Source organism: Aethalodelphis obliquidens, unplaced genomic scaffold (assembly GCF_003676395.1).
Source record: "Aethalodelphis obliquidens isolate GAN/ISIS:26980383/991018 unplaced genomic scaffold, ASM367639v1 scaffold6, whole genome shotgun sequence".
NCBI lineage: Eukaryota > Metazoa > Chordata > Mammalia > Artiodactyla > Delphinidae > Aethalodelphis > Aethalodelphis obliquidens.
In genome coordinates this window covers 47715225-47737078 of record NW_020837950.1, presented here as the reverse complement: position 1 = coordinate 47737078, position 21854 = coordinate 47715225, and the positions used below count along the sequence as shown (strand labels likewise).

Sequence of the window (21854 nt, the reverse complement as noted above, 5' to 3'; positions counted from 1 at the left end):
CTTTCTTGAATTGGAAAAAATGTCAAAGGCAAACTAGAATATTTCACAATTTTCATTAAATTCTGGTGAATTTAACAAGATGATTTCTCAAATAAACACTTCTTGTTTCAAATTAAACTAAATTTTTACTCTGCACTTTGATCAAAAGTAGCCTGCATGTTTGTAGCTAACTGTCATGTTGTTGATTAAAGAATATGAAAAAAATATCAAATAATCTACTAATTTTGTAATTTCCTTAGATGGTTAAGTGCTACCTTTATTTGTCTGTTTTTCTAAAAATTATTATTTTTTAAAATTTTGTATCTCTGCTTTAGCTAATTTCTCAGATGAAGCCTTTTAAAAATTTGCACAACTGTAATTCATGCTCAGGCTGCTGAAGAGCAAGAGTCAGACCATTATTGCATTAATCTGTTTAGTAAACTTCATAGAAAGCCTCGGAGAAAGGAGAGAAGTGGGCAGAGAAGCAGAAAAGGAAGGCAACTAAAGTGGCATTTACATCTTTAACTTTCATTGTCTTTGGCAATTTTGTTTAAACTTATCCATTTCAGTTTCTTTTATTTATTTATTATTGTTCATATTGGCTGAATTGATGATAATCCTTATGGAGGCATAAAACATGCTATAAAATGAGTTAGGTAGAAAATCAATCAAGGCTGACATTTTAAACCTGTTTGGTAATAAACATGCACAGCCGCAAAACTTTCATTAGTGTCAGAGACATTAATTATGGGGAAGTGCAGTGTATTTACAGATGATAGCTACCCATACTTTATGAAGTTCATGCTAGGCCAGTGACACATCAGGCTTTGCAGAGGCTAACCATGTATGAATGGATGAGAGAAAGCCACTGAGGATGGATTCTTATGGGTCATTTACTTTATAAAAATCTTTACTAAAAATGTAATTTACTAAGCTCTTTTTTTTTTCTTTTTAAGTTCTATTTTTAGCTCATGAGCGTTGCCATTGGAACAATGAATGTTCAGATGAACGTTCTCCTACTTTCAGAGGAGATATTTCTGGTTTGCAAAGCTGAAATGGAAATCAGAAATTGCTACCTACTGGTTGCCTTAGGTATACCACAGATACAGAGAATGATAAGACAAAACCCCTGCTTTCAAGCAATTCTCAACTTAAGCCCACTTGAATCATTACTTGGACACAGACATCTATATTAGGAGTGTTTTATAAAGAAATGTCAACCAGTGAGGACCATGGGATATCACTGGAAATACGCAGTTAAGAAAATACCTTATGGACAATGTGAGCTCTTCTGTCCTTTGTAACACTTGAAACAAAATGAATTTATGTAGTTTCTGTCTTGCTTTTGTGTGATAGATAACAGTGAGGTACAGGCTGTGAGGAACTAGCCTGGTTCCAAGGCCTTGTAAACAACAATCAATTTGATGGAGGTGTCCACGAAAAGTGGTTGTGAGTCATGGTTAAGTGATTGTGACACATCTGAAAGGCAAAATTTTGTCACAGAAAAGAAGAGCTCTCTGGATAGATGGTTACATATAGTTTTGTAAAGACACCTGGAAACTCTGATCTGAGAGAGACCACATCACAGAGAAACTGTTATTGTCTGAGAGCACACTGGTGATAAAAACCTTTAAACTCATATCCTAACTAAATCTTATATATGCTTAAATTGCCACCTGTTTTGTGATCACTGGAATAAACAGTTTAATATGCGCCTATGAAGTATTATGCCAGACATAAGGATAAGTAGATATTCTAGAAATCCTTGGAAAGGATTATTTGATATCTGATATTTGATTTTAAGTTTATTTTTAATATTCAGTGAAAGTATGATAACGTCAATAAATTTCACTGAAGATTTTCACGTTGTAATTCCATTGTCCTTGCATAAGACTATAAAAATGATGGAAGTTAAAAAAAAAAAGGTATTTAAGAAAGTTGGAAGGAAAGATCCTCATGTATTTGACACAGAGTGTAGCATTCTCCATGATCTAGCTTCTGACTTTCCTTTTGAATTCTGCCATGTCCCAGTATACATTTTTTTCTTCTTTATTCATCCAAACCAATCCATTAGCAAGAGTTCCCTAATGTTCTAATTTTTCCTCTTTGCTGTACATGTTGTCACCTCACTTGTCCCTTGTGTGCTTTTTATTAATATCTGCAATAGACTAGAGGATATTACCAGAAGGAAAATTATATTGCTGTTGATCAAGTTCATTTCAGGAGACACCAGTTTCTTTTTCCTTCTGGCCCTGTTACTTTTTTGGCCCATACTTCTCGGGGCCTTTTTGACTCATCTCTCTTGTGATGGGTGGGTTCTCTAGGAAGTAGAAATGGAGACTGAATAGAAGTGCAAAAGGGGAAGGCGGGGGGGGGGGGGGTATGGAGGCAGAATTGAACAAGGGGAAGCCGTCAGACTGTGATGTTGACCTGATGACGCCCAATAGGGAGGTCTAGAGCAATGACTGCCTGGTACAGGGTTCCCACACTGGGTGGAAATAGCTAGCCCCTGTATCACTCTCTTGTTCAGCCACTGGCTAGCCCCCCTCCACCCTCAGAAAAGAGTAACCTAGTTAGTTGGAAAGCTGGGACAGACCCTGATATAGTTGATGGCTGGAGGCTGTCAGTCTCACACATGACTTGCAGCTAGATGGCCTGACCCTTCTTGAAGAGGAACATCCTGCCCCCCGGGATCCCAGTTCCATGCCTGAGATGCAGCAAAATCCTCGACACCCCCAATTTCTGGTTCCCACAGGGGGTTATTTTCCTCCTCTATGTATTGGGAAGGGGTCTTAGATTTTTCAGATTTAAGATAGTAAAAATAAATAATCCTTTCTCTAGCTGATTTTAAAGAACCCCTCATATCATGACTGTGTTTCCAAATTTGAAGACTCCATCTCTTTACTGTATCTCCTTGGTCTCTAACATACCGGGAGAAGAAAAAAAGAGATGAGGGAGAAGAATCAATCAGATGAAAGGTGACCTTCTTCGTGAAAGTCTTTCCAACACCTTCCTCTAGGCTGAATTCACTATTTTTCGACTATACTTGCACATATGCTGTAAATATCTCAGTTACAGCACTTAGCACACTGTATTCTCATAGTCGACTTTCTTGTCTGTCTCTTCATTAGCCTGGACACTTGTCAAGGGCAAGAATATTCCTTGTCTGTCTGCTTGTCTCTAACACTTAAGTTTGTAATAGATACTTCAGTGTAGATTGATGTAAATAGATTTAAACTCTGTGCTGGGACTGTAGTGACAAACCCACTGTGATATAAAGTTATATTTTAAGTGTTTTCATTAGAGATTTCTAAACCATTGAAAAAAATATACTCAGTACTCAATCAACACTTTATAAAATATTTATAGTACACACATATTATTACAAAATTTAGAAAACACTGAACAGTTTTTTAGAAAAAGTAAAGCTTTTATAATTGTACTACCTAAGTATACTCAATATTTTACTTCCTTTGAGATTTTTAATTTGATTTAGAATTTTTATTAGTTGACATGTACGAGTACCCATACATTTACACCTAATATTATAACATTTACCATGTCATTTTAATATTTTTCAAAAATTATTTAATTATTTTTCTATTATTAGAAGTTAGGTTGTTTCTAATATTTGCTTTGATGTATATCCTGTCATGAACTTTCTTCAATATAAATCTTTATTCTCATCTCTGAGACTCTTTCTTTTAGGTTAAACAGCAGTACGTTTACTCATCTTTGTTCATGTTGTCTAATTATTTTCCAGAGAGTTTACACCAGTTTATCCCACCAGCTGAGTGTGAGAGACCCTTCTCACAACACTCTTGGTAGCACTATTGACTTAAGAAAAGGACAATTGGACAACACAGTCAAGGCCTTCTCTCCATTTTAGTCGGTATGTCTATTTATTAATAACTTAAATATTTTATTAACCATTTATATGTCATCTGTGAATTTTCTCTTCATATTCTTTGTCCATTTTCAAAAGTTTTAGAGTCCTTTTTACAAATTGAGTGAGTCTTTAATATTGCAAATATTATTAAATGCCTGCCATTAATATAAATAATTCTCTCAGTTTGAATTATCTTATAATTTTATGAGGTTTTGCCTTTCAGAGGGCTTCAAATTCTATATAGGTAAGTTTAACAACATTTCCCAATGATGTTTTCATTTGTGTCTACGTTTAGAAAGTGCTTATCTATTCTGAGATCGGTTTAATAGTTGTATTTCTGTCTTCTGCTTTCATTTTTAAATGAAATTTATATTAGTGAATGACAGTTTGAAATTGTGATCCAACTTAATCTGTTCCTCAAAAGTATAATTTCCCCCAAATCTTTGGATAATTCCCCCATGTGCATTAGTTTGCAATGCTTCTTTTTCATCTGTTATGATCTTTTTTATTTTATTGGTTTTAAGGTAGTCTCTAATCTTTTGTTGATTTGTTTTCCCATTCTTCAAACAATATTTACGAATGTTTTATGGATGCTTGAAAAGAAGACATATTTCCTGTTAGTGGGAGACATACATACATGCATCCATATATTCAGCGTTTGTTTCAGGTCAATACAAACTACCTTTAGAAGCCAGGTAAGTTATACGAATGTGCTCAAAGGCCAGATGTCATTCATTAGGGTTTGGTGCAGATGAGGTGGCAGGGAGAGCACATACCAAGACATAAACTCAAATATTAAAAAAAATAATAATTGTACTGATACACTTCCTCAGCCTCAGCTTTGTCTATAGAATAAACTTGGCTTATCGTCTCTTCATTTGCATACTCTGGCATGCTTAATTGTATTGGATAGGGGCGGTTTATTTAAACCAAAACAAAACAGTTGTCATTGTTTTGCTTCCTGAGAGGAGGCAAGAACGATGTATATGTTTTATTGGGAAAAGAGATTGGAGTGGGAGAGAAAGAAAAGACTGAACTTTCAAAGCTTCTATTAATTTTTCTATGTTTAACTCAAGCCATTGGGTCATTTGCTTATCAGAGCATATGATCTAACCACTGGACTTTTGGAAAGCTAAGTTACTGTGCAAATAAATAGTAGTGAGTTTGGGGGGTGGTAACTTGGGTGAGTGGAGGGAGAAATTAGAGCGAGACCTTGTCTTTGTGGAGAAGTAAGATGAAGCAAAGTTTGCAACAATATGTATTTAATTTTAAATAATATTTTAAAAATAAGTAGACTTTTATCTGAAGGGGAAAATGCTTACATTAAAATAAAACAAAATCTGTAGAACTCTAAGTACAAGTAAAGTGAAATCAGATAAGCCAGTTAGCACCAACTTGTGTCTGTCCTAGAAAATAAGTGTTTGGTTCTTTGCACTGTTTCATTCCACAGTATACAATATCTTTTACACAAAACTGGAAACAAATCTACTAACAGTAAAGTTATCACAAAGGAATGATTATATAGGTGCCAGATGAGATAGCCTAGGACCACTTACATGATATTAAGACATGCCAAGGAAAGGACTTGGAGGTAAAGGCTTGATCTCCCATGCCAGAGGATGGCCACAGGATAGGGTGAGTAACTCACACAGAAGATCTCCATGAGGGATGCGCTCATTCAGTGCCTTTCACACGAAGAGGCCATCAGCAACAGCCTGTAGGTATTAACCAGAAAAGTAGCATAAACCAGCATGAACCGACAGGGAGTCCTGTCACAGTGTGGGAACACTGAAGGGGAATTGGGGTGGAGAGAAAAAAGGAAATAAAAGAAAAAGGTTTTGTTTTAGTTTGTTTCTGTTTTGTGTAAATCTAAAAAAGCACAATTTAAGGGGTGAATTAAGGGGTGAATCTCAACTGGGTGGAGAATAAACATGAAAAGCTTTATTTTTCTCTAATCAGCACTTTTAATGTTTATTAACTCTTCCATTTCATTCTTTAAGGATGTTACAGACAGATTCCATAACCTTTGGACACCTTAGATTTAAAAAACTCAACCCAATCAAGTTTAAAATTTCCCTCATACTTGGTCTAAAGCTTTTCCATTCCAAATCACCTCTTGAAATCATGATTCAAGGGTCTTTAAGTGGAGAGGTTAACATTGCACTCCCTTACTAGACTCCAACTCCTGTGTTTGGGGACAAGAAGAAAGGGTTGGCTGAAAAGTCGACCTGTTTTAATTGGGCATAGTTATGCTTCTTCCTTTGTTGGTTTGTGCTGTTTTATGCTGTCCCTCTGGGTGATCCTAACAGGCTGCTGATGGTGGTCTATTTGTGTGAAAGGCATTGAAAGAATTGATCTCTCAGGGAGTGGCATGGGTGAGTTCTTTGCCCTATACTGTGAGATCTCCCTGTGACTCATTTCTCTGGCAAGGGGCATCTTCTTTGGCACAAGCACTTCTAATTCCTTCTGCTCAGTTTTCATCTACAGTGGTATATCACACAGCCTCCCTGTTCTGGAGTCCCTTAGCCTAGAGGGTAGCCCTCTTGGATGGGGCACTGGCAAAAAGATCTCAAGATTGGCTCCTTTTCTGGTGTTCTCTGGACCTATGAGAAACTCACACACCCTTAGCAGAGCAAATGATAAGAGTCTTGACTTCTCCATTGTCATCCTCTTCCTTAGCCTACCATCACCTCTCTTTAATTCACAGGGACAGGTCAGCAAGTCTTAGCAGATAGTCATTCTCCAACTAAAAGACCAGTTGCTCCTCTTGGAGGGACTAAAAAATTCTATTTGACAATCTCTAAGAGAATCTCCTCCTGCCATCTTGACTTGAAGGCTAGGAAAGTAATTTTCCATGAATACTAACTGTATTCCCCGCAAGCCCAATGACTTCAAAACCTGCTCTTCTCTACCTCCAGTCGTCTCCGTATACTGGTGGTTGGGGGTGGGGGAGCATGGAAGGGGGATGGGCCTGGATGGGAGTTATAGCCTCTTTTCTTCTGCTTTTCATTAGATCTTGTGAGAGATATTGATCCCCAGAGCCTCTCTTTAGAATGTGGTTTAATAGCCCCTCTTTGTCCTGGAGTCTGAACTCTAGTCAGGTCAGTATAATGAACAAATTAAGTTAATATAAAGTTGCATGTCCATGTTGCTTGAATTGTTCTACTCAGTATTGTTGCATGGGGGAAAATTACGGACTAGAACAGGCAAAGTGTCATGTTCCTGTGGTCTGTGTGGAATCCAAGCAGTGAGATCATCATGTTGCTTGGTGTCCTCTCCCTGTCCTTATTACTGCCCTGGAGGGTTAGGCTGGTTCATGTGGAAGGGAATCAAAAGACTTGAATCTTTATTTGCACATCAAACACAAAGTTTTATAGAATGTATGTAGTATTGTGCTGGTAAACTGGTCTCCCAAACAAACAAAAATCCCCCATCCCTACCCCAACCCCAAACCAAACCAAAAGCACTGATATGTGTAGTGTTGGATGACTTCAGGGTGTAAATATCCACTATGCAGATTTCAGCCTACTGATGTGAAGTCACTGCATGGGGAGTAGGAAGGAGATTCACGTAATCAGCTCTGGTAATAAGGTACAAGCTGGCTGCAGTGCATATTGACTCTATGTTTGTTTGGCACGGCTCTACGGAGTCTGATAGAAATTACAGTAACCCTTCTGATATGTTCTACCCAAGCTATCTGTTGGAGCTCTTGCTAATTAAAAAAAAAATGAGTAAAAGTTATTTTCTGAGATGAGGCAAAATGGAATGGACTTGAAAACAGAGCAATAGGAAAATGTTAGGGCAGTTTTCTTGGGGGGAAGCAGAGCTAGGTAACAAGGCAAGAAGCTAGATTTCCCAGAAAAATGGGTGATATTTATGGTAGTGGAGTAACCAAACACTAACAACTTTTAAGAACAGACTGCCTAGTATGTGTTAGTAGTTTTCTTGTCACTGACCCAAACTTTCAGTTAGGTTGACTATAAACAAAAAAGGCCTTTATGAGCTGTTGTTAGATAAATGAATAAAAGGGTCTGTGTCCCACTTCTGGACCTATGCACGGTGGATAAAGGAGAACTAGACAGGAGGCAAGAATCTAATGAGGTTCAGAGGGCAGGAACAAGACTAGAGGGAATCCTGAGAAGGAAAGACATGGGGTTTCCTAGAAGCCTTGGGGAGGCCATTGAACCTTTGCCTGACATGTAATGGGAGCATTTGCCAGTTTTATTTTTGACAGAAAGATGGCCTTAGTTGACATCTGGATGTTATTTATTCTATTATTAAAAATAATTATAAATTTATTTTTGTTTATTTGCTCTGGCAAAGGTTGTAATTTATTACTATAATTGTGTTTCTGTTATTTCCTCATATATTTAACAGTCCTGTTTTATATATGGTTTTGTTATACTATTTGAGGCATCAGAATTCATGGCTGTTAAAATGTTTTTGTGTAAATTTTATTAGGTAAAATTTCTTTTTGCTTACCCAAGAACATGGTGTGCTTTTTCATTTGTTCAGATCTCTTTTAGTATCTCTCAGGCAGTTAAAAAGTATTTCTTTGTAGATCTTAATATTTCTTCTTAAACATTCCTAGGTATGACAGAGACTTGTAGTTGTCCCCTAATGTCATTTCTCCCCTTCTTTGTCTGCAGTGGAAGCCCTGAATTTTAGCTGGCACTTGGCCGCCCGGAATGAAGTCTTTATTTTATAGCTTCCCTTGTAGGTTTTGCACAGTGGGATACAAATGGAGGTGGTATGTGCAGTTTTGAGGAGTGTTCTTTAAAGGAGAAGACATGTTCTTCACTCTCCTCTTTCTTTTGGTGAGAATGGGACACTATGGCTGGAGCAGAAAGCTGGAAGGAGCCAGGACGCTTAGGGATCTGTGGAAGTGCTATTCTAGTCTTGGGCTCCTGACCAGTGGAATTTTCATATGAAAAAATAACCACTTGTGTATCTAAGCCCTGTTTATTTGGGTTTTATGTTGCATGTAGCTGGGCCTAATACTAATTTATATAGAAAACATTTTTTAAAAATCTCTTTTTATTGATATTTTAAGTAAAGTGTTTTTCCCACTGTATCTTCTAATTGATTATTATCTCTATGTATAAATTGATATATTCACTTTTTGTCTTATTACATGACTGAATTTTCATATTGCTTGCAGTAGTTAGGGAACAAGGATGGAATACAGAAAAAAGGGAAGCACTGGTTTATGTGATAGCTTTAGCACTTGAAAGATATGGGGGACAATGTTTATTGTAACAAAAGTAGGGATGATTTTCATTTGTTAACTGCTACAGAAGTTTCACAGAAAAAGAATGACAGGCTCAGAGACTACTGACTACCTACCTACCAACTTAGGGCACTTCACGAAAGCCAGAAAGCTTACAGAGCAATATTTAAAGAGAGCCTTATCTCCTGCAACTAGAGAGCCACCTGAGCTGAAAATTCAGTCTGCAATTTGATTATAAGACTGGCAGAGTTACAAGAGATTGAATTAATAGCCCTAACTAGTCATCTACGCTAAAGCCAGGGACCTGGAACGGGGACACTTGGGTAGATGCTCTTGAGAACCACAAGCTCCCAGGCTGGTTAACCACCTTCCCTTTGCGGGAGGATAGCAGCCTCCCAGTGCATGGAGGCAAAGGCCTTTTCTGAAGCAGATTTCTGGAGAAAGATATTTATCCACCTCATGATCTTTTACTATCTACCCTTATTTGTTCTAAGTCAGTAGAGCCGGGTCTCAGTGTGGTCTTTCCAGGGAAGCACTCCTTGTCCAGGAGGTGTGTGCTGGGGGGTATGGCTCATATTTACCAGCAGGAACCAGAAAGCCTCTATGGAAATGGACGTTCAAGATGCTCGGCTAGGTGGGGAAAAGTAAAAAGCTGAGTAGCAGAGGGCTTTGCCTTTCATCTCTTTTCTCCTCTTTCCATCACACTTTTTGTTAAATATGTTATTTGTTTTTATTTTTGGAATCTAGATGTTTGGTTTTGAAGTCAGGTGTTTAAGGTGATTGGGATTTGGCAAGAGTGCTGTGAAAGAAAGGAGATTACTTATATGTTGGAAGAGCCGTGGTAGATACATCCCTGGGCTAGTGGTCTGATGAGGCCAAAACACTATTTGGGGGGAGATGTTGAACAAGTAAGGTGGAAGGAGAAGAAGTTGTGCTGAGCAAGCAGGATACCTGAATGAGTGTTTCTGGAGGTGGAGCAGTTGTGGATGGTGACAAAAACTGGGCTACAGATCTGGTTGTGGGTATCTGAGTTGGAAGTGGAAGAGAAGGTTACTTGGAACTAGTACACCAGGGAACTGAAGGGCTGGGTTCTGATGGAACACTGAAGTCCTTCAGGCTGATGGCAGGATTTAACATGGAGAGGAAGACTGTGGCAGAGATGACACAGGCGTTCCTTTCATTTGTTTACAGTAACAAGAAAGGGATGGAGAGTGTAATCAAATTGTATGAGTCTCAAAGAGTGAGTTGTTTATGACAGGGGTGAAGTAGTAATGGTCTGGAAGCAAACATACATTCTGTAGAGTTCTGAGTCCATAGGAAGACAATGAAAGAGAATATATATTTCTTGCTGCCTTTTGGGTAGGCAAATATTTCTCTCTCTATCCAGTTAGATCAATCTTTTTGTAAAAATTCCTCCCAAATTCCAGCAATATCATTTCTGTCAGTATGAGTACATTTCAAATGGGAAGTTGTGAGAGGTCAATTCGTGGGGCTGCCAACCCAGTGCCATCTGAAATGGAAGTTTAAGTAAAATCTTTATTATATATGTCAGCACATTATATATATATGTCAGTGGGAAGCCATTTCAGTTTATATAAATTTTAAGATTTTATAATATTCTTCTTCAGCTATTAACGGCCTGAGGCAAATTGATCCCAATGCAACTAGACAATTTAACTAAAAATTTCATAACCAATTAAAAAAAAAAACCAAATCTGTTCAAAATGACTGATCTGCTGATTTTGATACTAGTTTAAAAGCAAACTTTTCCACCTTTCAAAGTTTTCCATGACAGATGTTTTCTTTTATTTGTTTCTATTTTTGCTTGTTACTCCATAGAAAACAATAAACATAAACTTCTAAAACAGATGGCTACTATTGTAGTTTGTAATTTATTAAAAAAGAATATAACCCAAAACATCTGCCCTAATCTGGATCTAGTTCTCAGAAATGATTTAGAGTTGATGTTTCCCAATTGGAAATGATAATGGTATGTACATAGTGACTGGACAAACACTAAGGTGAGCATTGTGCTTCTGTGGAAGCATTTGAAAAAGCTCACAAGGATTCTGTTCCCCTCTCTGTGGGAAGGTATTCATTATCCTCCACTAGTACCTCCTGGGCTTCTACAAGCAAAAAACACCCAAAGCAAGATTTTGAGTAATGTGAGAAACTCCCTCATAGTGTAGAAACCCAGTGACTTTATTAGCATGAATAGAATCATTAGCACAATTCTGTGCATGCCTCCTGTGCTTTTGAGGGGTAATTTTTTTTCCTGCTAAGTGTTATGATAATTGTCTTTATTGTTTAAAAGAATAACATTTTCTTTTTTCCTTTTTAACTCAATCAGTTTAGTCTTAGGTAGTCATACAGTGTTGGAATCAAACTTGAAATCTGGGTTAGAAGTTGTGAATGAATTTAACCTGGGAAAAGTTTGATGGTGGCATTCTTGCTGCACTTAAATGTGATGAAACTATTATAAAGGAAGACTAGTTTCTGGATTCATTTTTGGTGGGAGATTTCTAAAGCTCTCCTTTTGTCTCCCCCATTTTTTAAAGTCTCCAAAAGGAGATCACTCTCAGGAAGCTTTTTTTGGGGGGTATGCGGGCCTCTCACTGCTGGGGCCTCTCCCGCTGCAGAGCACAGGCTCCGGACGCGCAGGCTCAGCGGCCATGGCTTACGGACCCAGCCGCTCCACGGCATGCGGGCATGCGGGCATGCGGGATCCTCCCGGACCGGGGGACGAATGCGCGTCCGCTGCATCAGCAGGCAGACTCCCAACCACTGCGCCACCAAAGAAGCCCCTCTCAGAAAGCTTTTAAATGGTGTACTTAAGTTTACGCTTTATTCTACCCTATCCGTTCTGTCAGAATGTCTCCTTGGAGTATCACTTTGACCAGGTAACTCCACTGTTTGGTGTCCATTACCCCCAGAGAATATAGTGCAAACATCATAGCCTGACTATTAGGGCCCTCTGTAATCTGGGTTTATTAAACTGTTGATGTATAGTTAATTGCCTTTTCAAGTCTAGTGACATTTCTGCCTAAATGTTGGGAACAATATTCATATTGCTTCCAACAATCATATTGCTTCCACAGGATATGATTTTATTAGATCAGTTATATATTTCTGGGATATGTATTTGTAAAAAAAGTTATTATTTAACTTTTTCAAAGTATACCAAAGTTTTGTGCATGAAATTCCACCAACTAGATCCTGACTCAGTGCATGCCTGTGACCAGCAATTCTGCTCCTTAGGTATGTGTTCAACAAAATTAAATGCTTATTCCAACCAAAAGAGATGTACAAGAATATTCAAAGAAGCATTATTTGTAATAGTCCAAAGGCAAGGTAGTCTCTTATAGCTATAGATAGAATTTGTAAACTGTAAGTTGCTCATAAAAGCGATTGTCCTTCAATTATAAGTGTCCATTAATCAAAAATGGGTATAACTGTATCTTGGTATATTTATAAAATGCACTATTATACAGCAATAAAAATAACCAAATTACTGCCACATGCAACAACATGAATACATTTTCTAAATATAACATTGAGTAAAAGAAGCCAGAAATATTAAAAAATACATGCTATAAAATTTAATTTGTATACAGTTAGAAGAAAATAAGGAATGGTGTTAGAAGTCAAGATAGTGAGTAAGAAGTCAAGATAGTGAGTAAGTGGAGTTAGAAGTCAAGATAGTGGGGGGTGATTGGCAGGTGGCAATATAAGGTCGTCTGGCTGCTGGTGGTGATCTAGTTTTTGCCCTGGGTAATGGTTGCATAGTATGTTTATTTTGTAATAAGTCATCAAACTATTCACTTATGTGTATTTTTCCAAATCTAGGCTATTTTTAAAATCAAGTTTATTAACAAAAACTATAAAAAATGTCTTGATTTCTATTTTTAGGAATCAAGTTTTGTTCAGAATATCAAAGATGAACTAGAGTGATTTGAAAAATATGTTTCAAGAGCATATTGATATCATAACAAGAGCAGAGGGAAATTATAAAAGAACAAAATAAGGAAATAAGACTGACTAAATTAAAAGAACAGTGGTAGTTCTGTAAGAGAAAGCCATGATCCACAAAGACACAAGGGACGGAAAAGAGGGAAAAATAGGATATTAAAATCCAGTATAAATTGGAAAAAGAGGGGAAAACCAGAGGAAGCATGCCCAAGAATAAGTTCTCTTAAAGAGGGGACTAGAAAAGTCAGAGGATGGGTAGATTTTAGTTGTTACTCATCAGAAACTATGAATTTGTCCCAGAGAAATTTAACAGAGAAATAAGGTGAAGATCATGGAGAGTAGACTGGGATGGCTTCCAGTAGAGAGATTAAGGGGATTAATGTAAGGTGGTCTCTTAAATTTGCACACACCCTTCCTAGTATTCCTCATAAAAGTAATTATGTTAAACATAGATTGCTACACCATGTGGTTATAGACTGGGGAGAAGGTAACTTGAAGGATCAGTGTAAAATTCTCAAAGAATATCCAGATGAGTTTCAAGGTAACAGTCATGGCAGGTGACTCTGCAGGTACTAGCTGTGTCCTGTGGGAACGTGCCTCAAAAACTGTGGAATCTAAGAGGAAGCACAGAAATGATGAGGTTTATCTTCCAGCAGCCTGCTAGGTTAAAAATAGATCAAGTTGACTTAGATCTTGGTTGGATGGGAGAAAGCCTGAGTGGATGACTCCAAAGTGATGGTGGATAAAAATTACATAAACAAGTGCTTTGGGAAGACAGAGAACTCATTGATTCCATAACTACCAGAATATGAGTGTCCACATTTTCTGAAAGATGAAATCTAAAGTACTGTATTTGAGAAACACAATACAGTCACCAGAATGCAGAGGGAGATAGACAGAAAAGAAGGCTCTCAAAATCAACAAACAACATTGGCTTTACTTGTAGAAGGGTAGGAAAGACTCAGCTAAGAAGATGGACCTGTTACAAATTCAGCTGAAAAACATGATAGTGGTTTTCAGTGGTGGTTGCATATAAGAATCACCACAGGAATTAAAAAATATTGAGGCCTGGGCCTCACCACAAGCCAATTTAACCAGAGTATCTGGTGAGTATAATGTGTACTAGGTGAAGAACCACTAGAACAGGAGGTCAGGAGAGGTTAATGCTTAACTAGGACTCTGCTTATGGGCAAATGGGAAATGTTTCACTCCTCACTAGGCACTATGGGTCACAGACTTCAGAGGCATCAGTAGATGCTTCAGATAAGGATTACTGGATAGTTATTTTCCAGCTGAAAAAAATATTTTACATATGGAAAAACTTTCCCTAGGAGGTAGGCCTAAGCAATTCCACAGATAGAGGTAGTGGCGACAGAACAGGAGCACGAGCTATTTGTAATGAGGTGGATAGACCTAGAGTCTGTCATACAGAGTGAAGTAAGTCAGAAAGAGAGAGACAAATACCGTATGCTAACACATATATATGGAATTTAAAAAAAAAAAAAATGTCATGAAAAACCTAGGGGTGAAACAGGAATAAAGACACAGACTTACTAGAGAATGGACTTGAGGCTATGGGGAGGGGGAAGTGTAAACGGTGACAAAGCGATAAAGAGGCATGGACATATATACACTACCAAACGTAAGGTAGATAGCTAGTGGGAAGCAGCCGCATAGCACAGGGAGATCAGCTCGGTGCTTTGTGACCGCCTGGAGGGGTGGGATAGGGAGGGTGGGAGGGAGGGAGATGCAAGCGGGAAGAGATATGGGAACATATGTATATATATAACTGATTCATTTTGTTGTGAAGCTGAAACTAACATACCATTGTAAAGCAATTATACTCCAATAAAGATGTTAAAAAAAAAAAAAAAAAAAAGAGACATAGGCCATGCTCAGTTACAGTGCCAGGAAGCTGACAACACCAGCTCAGGGAAATTAGGAAGTTTAGAATAAGTTAGATGTGGCGGAAGGGTGGAATGTAAGGCTTCACGTAAGGCTTGCTGCCTGGGTTTACTACCATGGCAAATGTCTGTGCAAGAAGACAAGGCTTTCTCAAATGCCATAATCTGAGAGGAGATGTTATGCGCAGGTGGATTTTCTTCTGGAAATAAACATAATTAGCCTCTGGATGGGAAGTTTATTTCCCTTTCAAGTTCACAGGACATGTATTTTGGTAGTGGGCAGCATAGACTGACAACATCTGGGTGAGGTTGAAACTAAGGAGGCTGGGGTTTAAGGAGCTCCAGCAGCTTCCGCTTGAGCAGAGCTCTTCAGTGGGTAGGCAGGCCATTTTCTCGTAGAGCAGGAAGATGAAATGAACATTCAGAGATGAGGTCAAGGATAGAGAAACTGTTGCTGAGGAGAGACAGGAATTTTAGGGGAAACTTATGAAAATTTAGTGTTTCTTAACAGATAAACTTGGAAATTTAAGCAAGATAATTATTATGGTGCATATGCTGTACAGGGCATGGCAGAACATTAGCATCTCTGGCTCTGGCACTAAAATGCCAGTAGCACCTTAGCTGAAACCCACTGGGAGAATCAGGTGAGGGCTAAGGGCTTGATTCAGATTAGGTGACCTATACAGCTGTGAGGGGATAAGAGTCTGGGAATTAAGACAGCCTAAGGAATGTGGAACTGCGTTAACCAGGGCTATAGGACATGATGGCATTAACCTTAAAGGTCTCTCAGGAAGATATAGATGGTCAGATCTAATTATATTATCCTTTGAGGGATTGTTTCTTAAACAATTACTTTGGTGAAGCAGGGAGTTTTGGGGGTGGAGCGTGTAGTGACTTCACTGGGACTCTGGAGCTCTGGGTCCCTTGTAATTTTGTTGGCAGTGCTGAGGGAAGGGAGCAAGGTCTTATGCAGAACGCTTGGAGCTCTGTGGTCCCTCCTCCCAACCAAGTCTTGTGTGGACAATTTCAAGGTGAGGAATATGCCTTGGATCCTATGAAAGGGAGTTGTGGCTAGTGGTGGCCCATTGTTGCTGGGAGGAAATCTAATTCCTTACATCAACCGAGTGAACAGAAAGCTATGTGCTTACAGCAGTGAATGTCAGAAAGACACAATAAAACCTGGCAGCTATTTCTTATCTAAAGACTGAGTAAACAGGAAGAGAACAAGTTAATTTGACCCCAACAGTAAATAACAAAATAAGTGATACAATATTAAGCCATTTTCATAAAAATCAGGAAAAATATTAGGATACTTTCATTCCAACGTAAACATTTTTAAAGAGGTTTTAGCTAATGCAGTAAGTGAAACAATCAATGTAATTATTAGATCAATTTATCTCTATTTCAGATGACAAAAATCCAAAGGCTTTTCTTAAAAATTGCTAAAACTTAAAGAAAATTTGGCAGATTGGCTAGATAAAAAAAAATCAATGTACAAAAGTCTATAGAAATTCTTTGGATTGGTAAGAAGGATTTAAAAATGGAAACAGAGAGATCTCATTTGAAATAGTGATCAAAGAAATTTAACAAGCAAGCCATTTCCTATTTGAAAAACATTAAAAACATTATTGGAGGATGTTATATAAAGTCTAAACTAATATAGAGATATAATATGTGTTCCCAGGGGAAAGGAGTACTATTTTAAAATTATTAAATTTCATAAATATATCATCTCGATCAGACTTCCAGTGGGGAGGAATTTTCTTTTACTGGAATGAGCTAAAATGAAGTAAAATTTCATATCAAAGTACTATTGTCTGAAATTAGCTATGCCAATTTGAAAAAGAAGAGCCTAGAGTACTTGATTTGCTGGATATAACTGCTACCATAATTCAGTAATTTGACTGTTCAGGTAGTGTAATTGCTATAACCAGCAACCCTCAAATTTTAGCAGCCAACACAATTAGTTCATACTCTTGTAACAGCTGGGGAGGGCAGAAGGGTCTTTTCCAGCAGTCAGTCAGGGATATGCTATATCAGTCAGGAGACCAAAACTGTACCACTAATTTGAACAAGGACAATTTCAGTTGGAGATCTGTTAACTAGGGGGATAACTACTAAGGTGTAGAGAAAACTCTAAAGACTAGAGGAATAGCAGATCTGAGGAGCAGTCACTACCTCTAGGGCTGAGGCAGAGTACCCAAGGAAGAAATAAACTTGGGAGAGCCGCCCATCACCACCCCCAGAGAGCTGAATCAGAGCTCTCTGGGAAGGTGATGGCTGTGGTCCATTGGAAGGTGGGAAGGTCTGCTGAGGAGTCACAGGCTGGGGCTGGCAAGCCGGACACTGCCCACTGTGCTGGCAAGACTCACTGAGAAGCTGCCTGCTCGGGCTCCATGGCAACTTGTGGGGAGCATGAGAGCCATTAGGTGTCTGGCATGCTGCCTGCTGCCATGTGCTGCAACCATCAGTAGGAAAACCCACCTTGGAACCAGGATGAGAAGCTCCTTCATCTTAGCATCCTTCTAACACCCTCTGCTGACAAGCTTAACCTCATGTCATCTGCAAAGAAGTATTTGTTTATACGATCTGGCTCCAGGATAGCAAAGCAGGGCAAAGAGGTAGATTTGGCATTGAGAGGCAACACACTGATAAACCAGCACACCTGTGTTCCTTCTATCTTGTGGCTCTTCCTTCCTCCTGAGAGTTTTCGCTTATCCAGTGATTGGTGAAGAGATGGAGAAGTCCCACTTTTTCTAAACATCCTTGGTGAGTAGTCACTAATCATGTGGTCTCACCTAAATGCAAGAAAAATGAGAAATGTCTTCTAGTGGTGTACCCAGGAAGACAAGGAAAACACAGACACTGATGAGTACTTGTCATCTCTACCCCACCATATAATCCAAGCAATATGTTACTGGCCTAGGAAAAGACAACTAGACCAGGCAAATAGAATTAGAGGACAGATAAGTGCATATTAAATAGATCAATTTCACGGTTAGAAATAAGTATATTTATTGGCTCCTTGAAAATCTAGCTTATAATAAGAAATAAAACTCCATTATATAAAAGTATTTTTATAAGGGTATTTATTGCTGAATTCTTTTTTTTTTTTTTTTTGCGGTACGCGGGCCTCTCACTTTTGTGGCCTCTCCCGTTGTGGAGCACAGGCTCCGGATGCGCAGGCTCCGGACACGCAGGCTCAGCGGCCATGGCTCACGGGGCTAGCTGCTCCGCGGCATGTGGGATCTTCCCGGACCAGGGCACGAACCCGTGTCCCCTGCATCGGCAGGCAGACTCTCAACCACTGCACCACCAGGGAAGCCCTGAATTCTTTTATAGTGATTTACAAACACATACACAAGCAAAATACCCCATGAATGTCCAAGTTGAATCAGTTGTGGTATATTATATTAGAGAATATAATTCTGTAATATAAAATGAGTTAGATCCACGTTTTATGAACTGGAGGAACGTTTGTGATGTGTTAAATGAGAAATGTGACGGATTTGGTACAATTCCACTTCTGTGCAAAAAAATGCTAAGAATCCTATGTACATGTATGCTTGTATATATTTGTATGACCCAGGAGAAAAGTGTTAACATTGGCTACCCAGGGTGAGGGTAGAAGGAGAAGAAGGAAAATCATTAACTCTGTGCATCTTAGCTTGTTTCGTTAGATACCATTCACGTGAATTTCTTTTCTAAGATAAAATAATAAAATGTGAAGTAAAAGAGTAAACCTTTATCTGTGTCACACAACAAATAAACAAATGTCTTAGGTCTGGAAATCCAGACAGCAACAGGCCGCCTCTTCCAAAATGCTGACAGACACAAATTGGAACTAGTTACTTAGCTTGCCCATGCTTTGTCTCACAACACCTCTCCAGCTGCCTGTCTTTGAACACATGCAAGAGAGAACTGACCTTAACAGTTGGATGACATTGCAGACATAGTACCATTTGGGTGATAACTGTTTTTAGCTGAAAGAATGTGTCAGTATATTTATACTGAAGGTGTGGGAAGGCAGTTTGGGTATAATGAGAGTTTAAGTTTCTCTATATCCAGTGTGTAATATTCAGATTATACTAATATTTAGTAACTATATATCCATATATTATATATATGTAAAACACTGACACACAAAAAGAAGCAGAAAGATTCAGTTTAATAATTAAAAACACAAAAGGTAGTATGTTTGCTTGGAATGATCAGTGCTTCTCATACGTTTCCCCTAAAATAATCCTAGAGGAAAATGAACACCTATGCATAGTAACAGGGAGAAATTCAGCATAAAGGACCCCCTTCATGTATGACATTTCTTTGAAATTTCATGATTTCTCTATTTAAAACTTCGTGTAAGTTTTGCATTCTACTCCATATTCAATTTTACTTTATGAATTTAAAGTTTTAGATTATATACAAGTTAAATCACTTAATTCTTCTCTAATTCTCCCCCTACCTCAGTGCCCCAGCCAGTTAAGATATTCAGGAAAATGCACAATATTTATCTTGTGACTTTAGCCCAGAAAAACAATTTGGTACCCCTGAGAGCAAATGCATCTCTCCTGCAAAGGGAGAAATACCTGACACCAGGGAGCCATCAAATAATCAAAGAAAGGAGATAATCTGCTTTCTCTCTGTCACTATGTTCTTGGAAGTGTTCCTTAAGGGATAGGAGACAACTTTCTCCTAGGTTACATTTGTAACAGAGACTGACTGGATGCCCACCAATCTCCTTGCCTCTTCTGGGCAGATAGTACTGTGTTCAGTAGCTTCCCTTGCAGGCAGATTGGAACCATGGGATCAGGATCTGGTCAATGGAATGTTCTTGGAAGTGTTGAATTCCATTTCCAGGCCTTGCCACAAATCTCCCGCATGATTTTCCTCACTCTCAACATTTTTGCTGGTTGAATGCAGAGGAGCTTGTGGGTGACTCCGAGGAAGCTGTAGTAGATAGTGGTGCAATGAGATAAAAGGAACCAGTATTCTGAATAACCATGTAAAAGGATGTGAAGTGAACACCTTGTCTTGTATTGAGCCACTATTATCCTAATATATGTATATTATATATATGTGTGTGTGCATGTGTGTGTATAATCTTATAGCAATCTTTATAGCAGCTCTAAAAGGATAGTTTTATAGATGAAGAAACTAAGAGACTAAGTGCTTGTTCAGTTTTTCATAGCTAATGGTAGAACTAGAATTTGAATTTAGTGCTTTCTGATTCTTACATAATGAAAGATTCTTACATATGAAAATAGGCTACCAATGGGATTTCAAGTAGGTGAGGACTCTTTTTATATTTAAATTTGCTGTTAGAAACACTCATTGGGAAATTTGGTTTGTGTACTGAGACCAGCTTTTTTAAAAGGGGGGTGCTATTCTACAGGTATAAATGAATTTTCTTATCATGCTCCCGTATGTTGATTAAAACTATCTTCTGTCTAGAATAGGCTAGGTTTTTAAAATTGATTCTTTAAATTGTGGTGAAATATGCATGGCATAAAAATGTACCATGTTAACCATTTTTAAGTGTACAGTTTAGTGGCATTAAGTACATTCACACTGTTCTGCAACTACCACCCCATTCATGCAGAACTTGTTTCACCTTCCCAAACTGAAACTCCTTACCCATTAAGTAGTAACTACCCAATTCTCTTCCCTGATACCTGGCAACCACCATTCTACTTTCAGTCTCTATAAATTTGACTGCTCTAGGTACTTTATCTATGTGGTATCATAGAGTATGTGTCCTTTTTTGACTCACTTATTTCACTTAGCACAATGTCTTCAAGGTTTATCCATATTTAAGTATGTGCCAGAATTTCCTCCCTCTTTAAGGCTGCATAATATTCCATTGTATGTATATACCATATTTTGTTTATCTATTCATCCACTGATTGACATTTGGGTTGCTTCCACATTTTGGCTATTGTAAATAATGCTGCTATGAACGTGGATGGGCAAGTACCTGTTCAAGTAGCTGCTTTTAATTCTTGTGGGTATATGCCCAGAAGTGGAATTGCTGGATCATATGGCAATTCTACTTTTAACTTTTTGAGGAATCTCCACTCTGTTTTCCATAGCAGCTGCACCATTTTATATTCCAGTCAGCAGTGCACAAGGGCTCCAGTTTCTCCACTTCCTTGCCAACACGTGTTATTTTTTGTTTCTTGGATAAAAGCCATCCTGATGAAAGAAATGGTATCTGTTGTGGTTTTGATTTGCATTTTTCTTAAGCAGTAGTGATGCTGAGCATCTTTCCTGTGCTCATTGATCATTTGTATATCTTGTTTGGAGGAATATCTGTTCAAGTCTTTTGGCCATTTTTAAATTGGGTTGTTTGTTGTTTTGTTGTTGAGTTGTAGCAGTTCATTATAAATTCTGGATATGAACTCCTTGTCAGATATATGATTTGCAAAGATTTTGTCCCATTTTCAGTCCTTTTCATGCTGTTGAAAATGTCCTTTGATGTTTTGTCATTTATCAAATGTCATTTGATCATCAAAAGTTTTTAATTTTGATAAAGTCCGATTTATTTTTTTCTTTTGTTGCCTATGCTTGGTGTGACATCCAAGAAATCATTGCCAAATCCAATGTCATGAAGTTTTCCCCGTTTTCATCTAAGCAGTAAGGTCTTTGATCCATTTTGAGTTCATTTTTGTATATGGTGTAAGGTAAGTGTCCAGCTTCATTGCTTTGCATATGGATATCCTGTTTTTCCAGCACCATTTGTTGAAAAGGTTATCCTCTTATGAAATAAAATGATGTCGGCTCATATAAGAAAAAAAATTAAAAAGTCATCGTTGGACTTCCTGGTGGCACAGTGGTTAAGAATCCGCCTGCCAATGCAGGGGACATGGGTTCAAGCCCTGGTCTG

General features: G+C 38.2%; 1 long non-coding RNA gene across 1 annotated transcript in view; it reads left to right on the top strand.

Moving 5' to 3' along the window:
- The window catches only part of LOC113619024 (uncharacterized), a 354176-nt gene that overhangs the window by 294051 nt on the left and 38271 nt on the right, over window positions 1–21854 (top strand). The window contains exon 9 of the long non-coding RNA XR_003432251.1: window positions 3743–3871. This is a non-coding gene — a long non-coding RNA (uncharacterized LOC113619024). The remainder of the gene's footprint in view (window positions 1–3742; window positions 3872–21854) is intronic.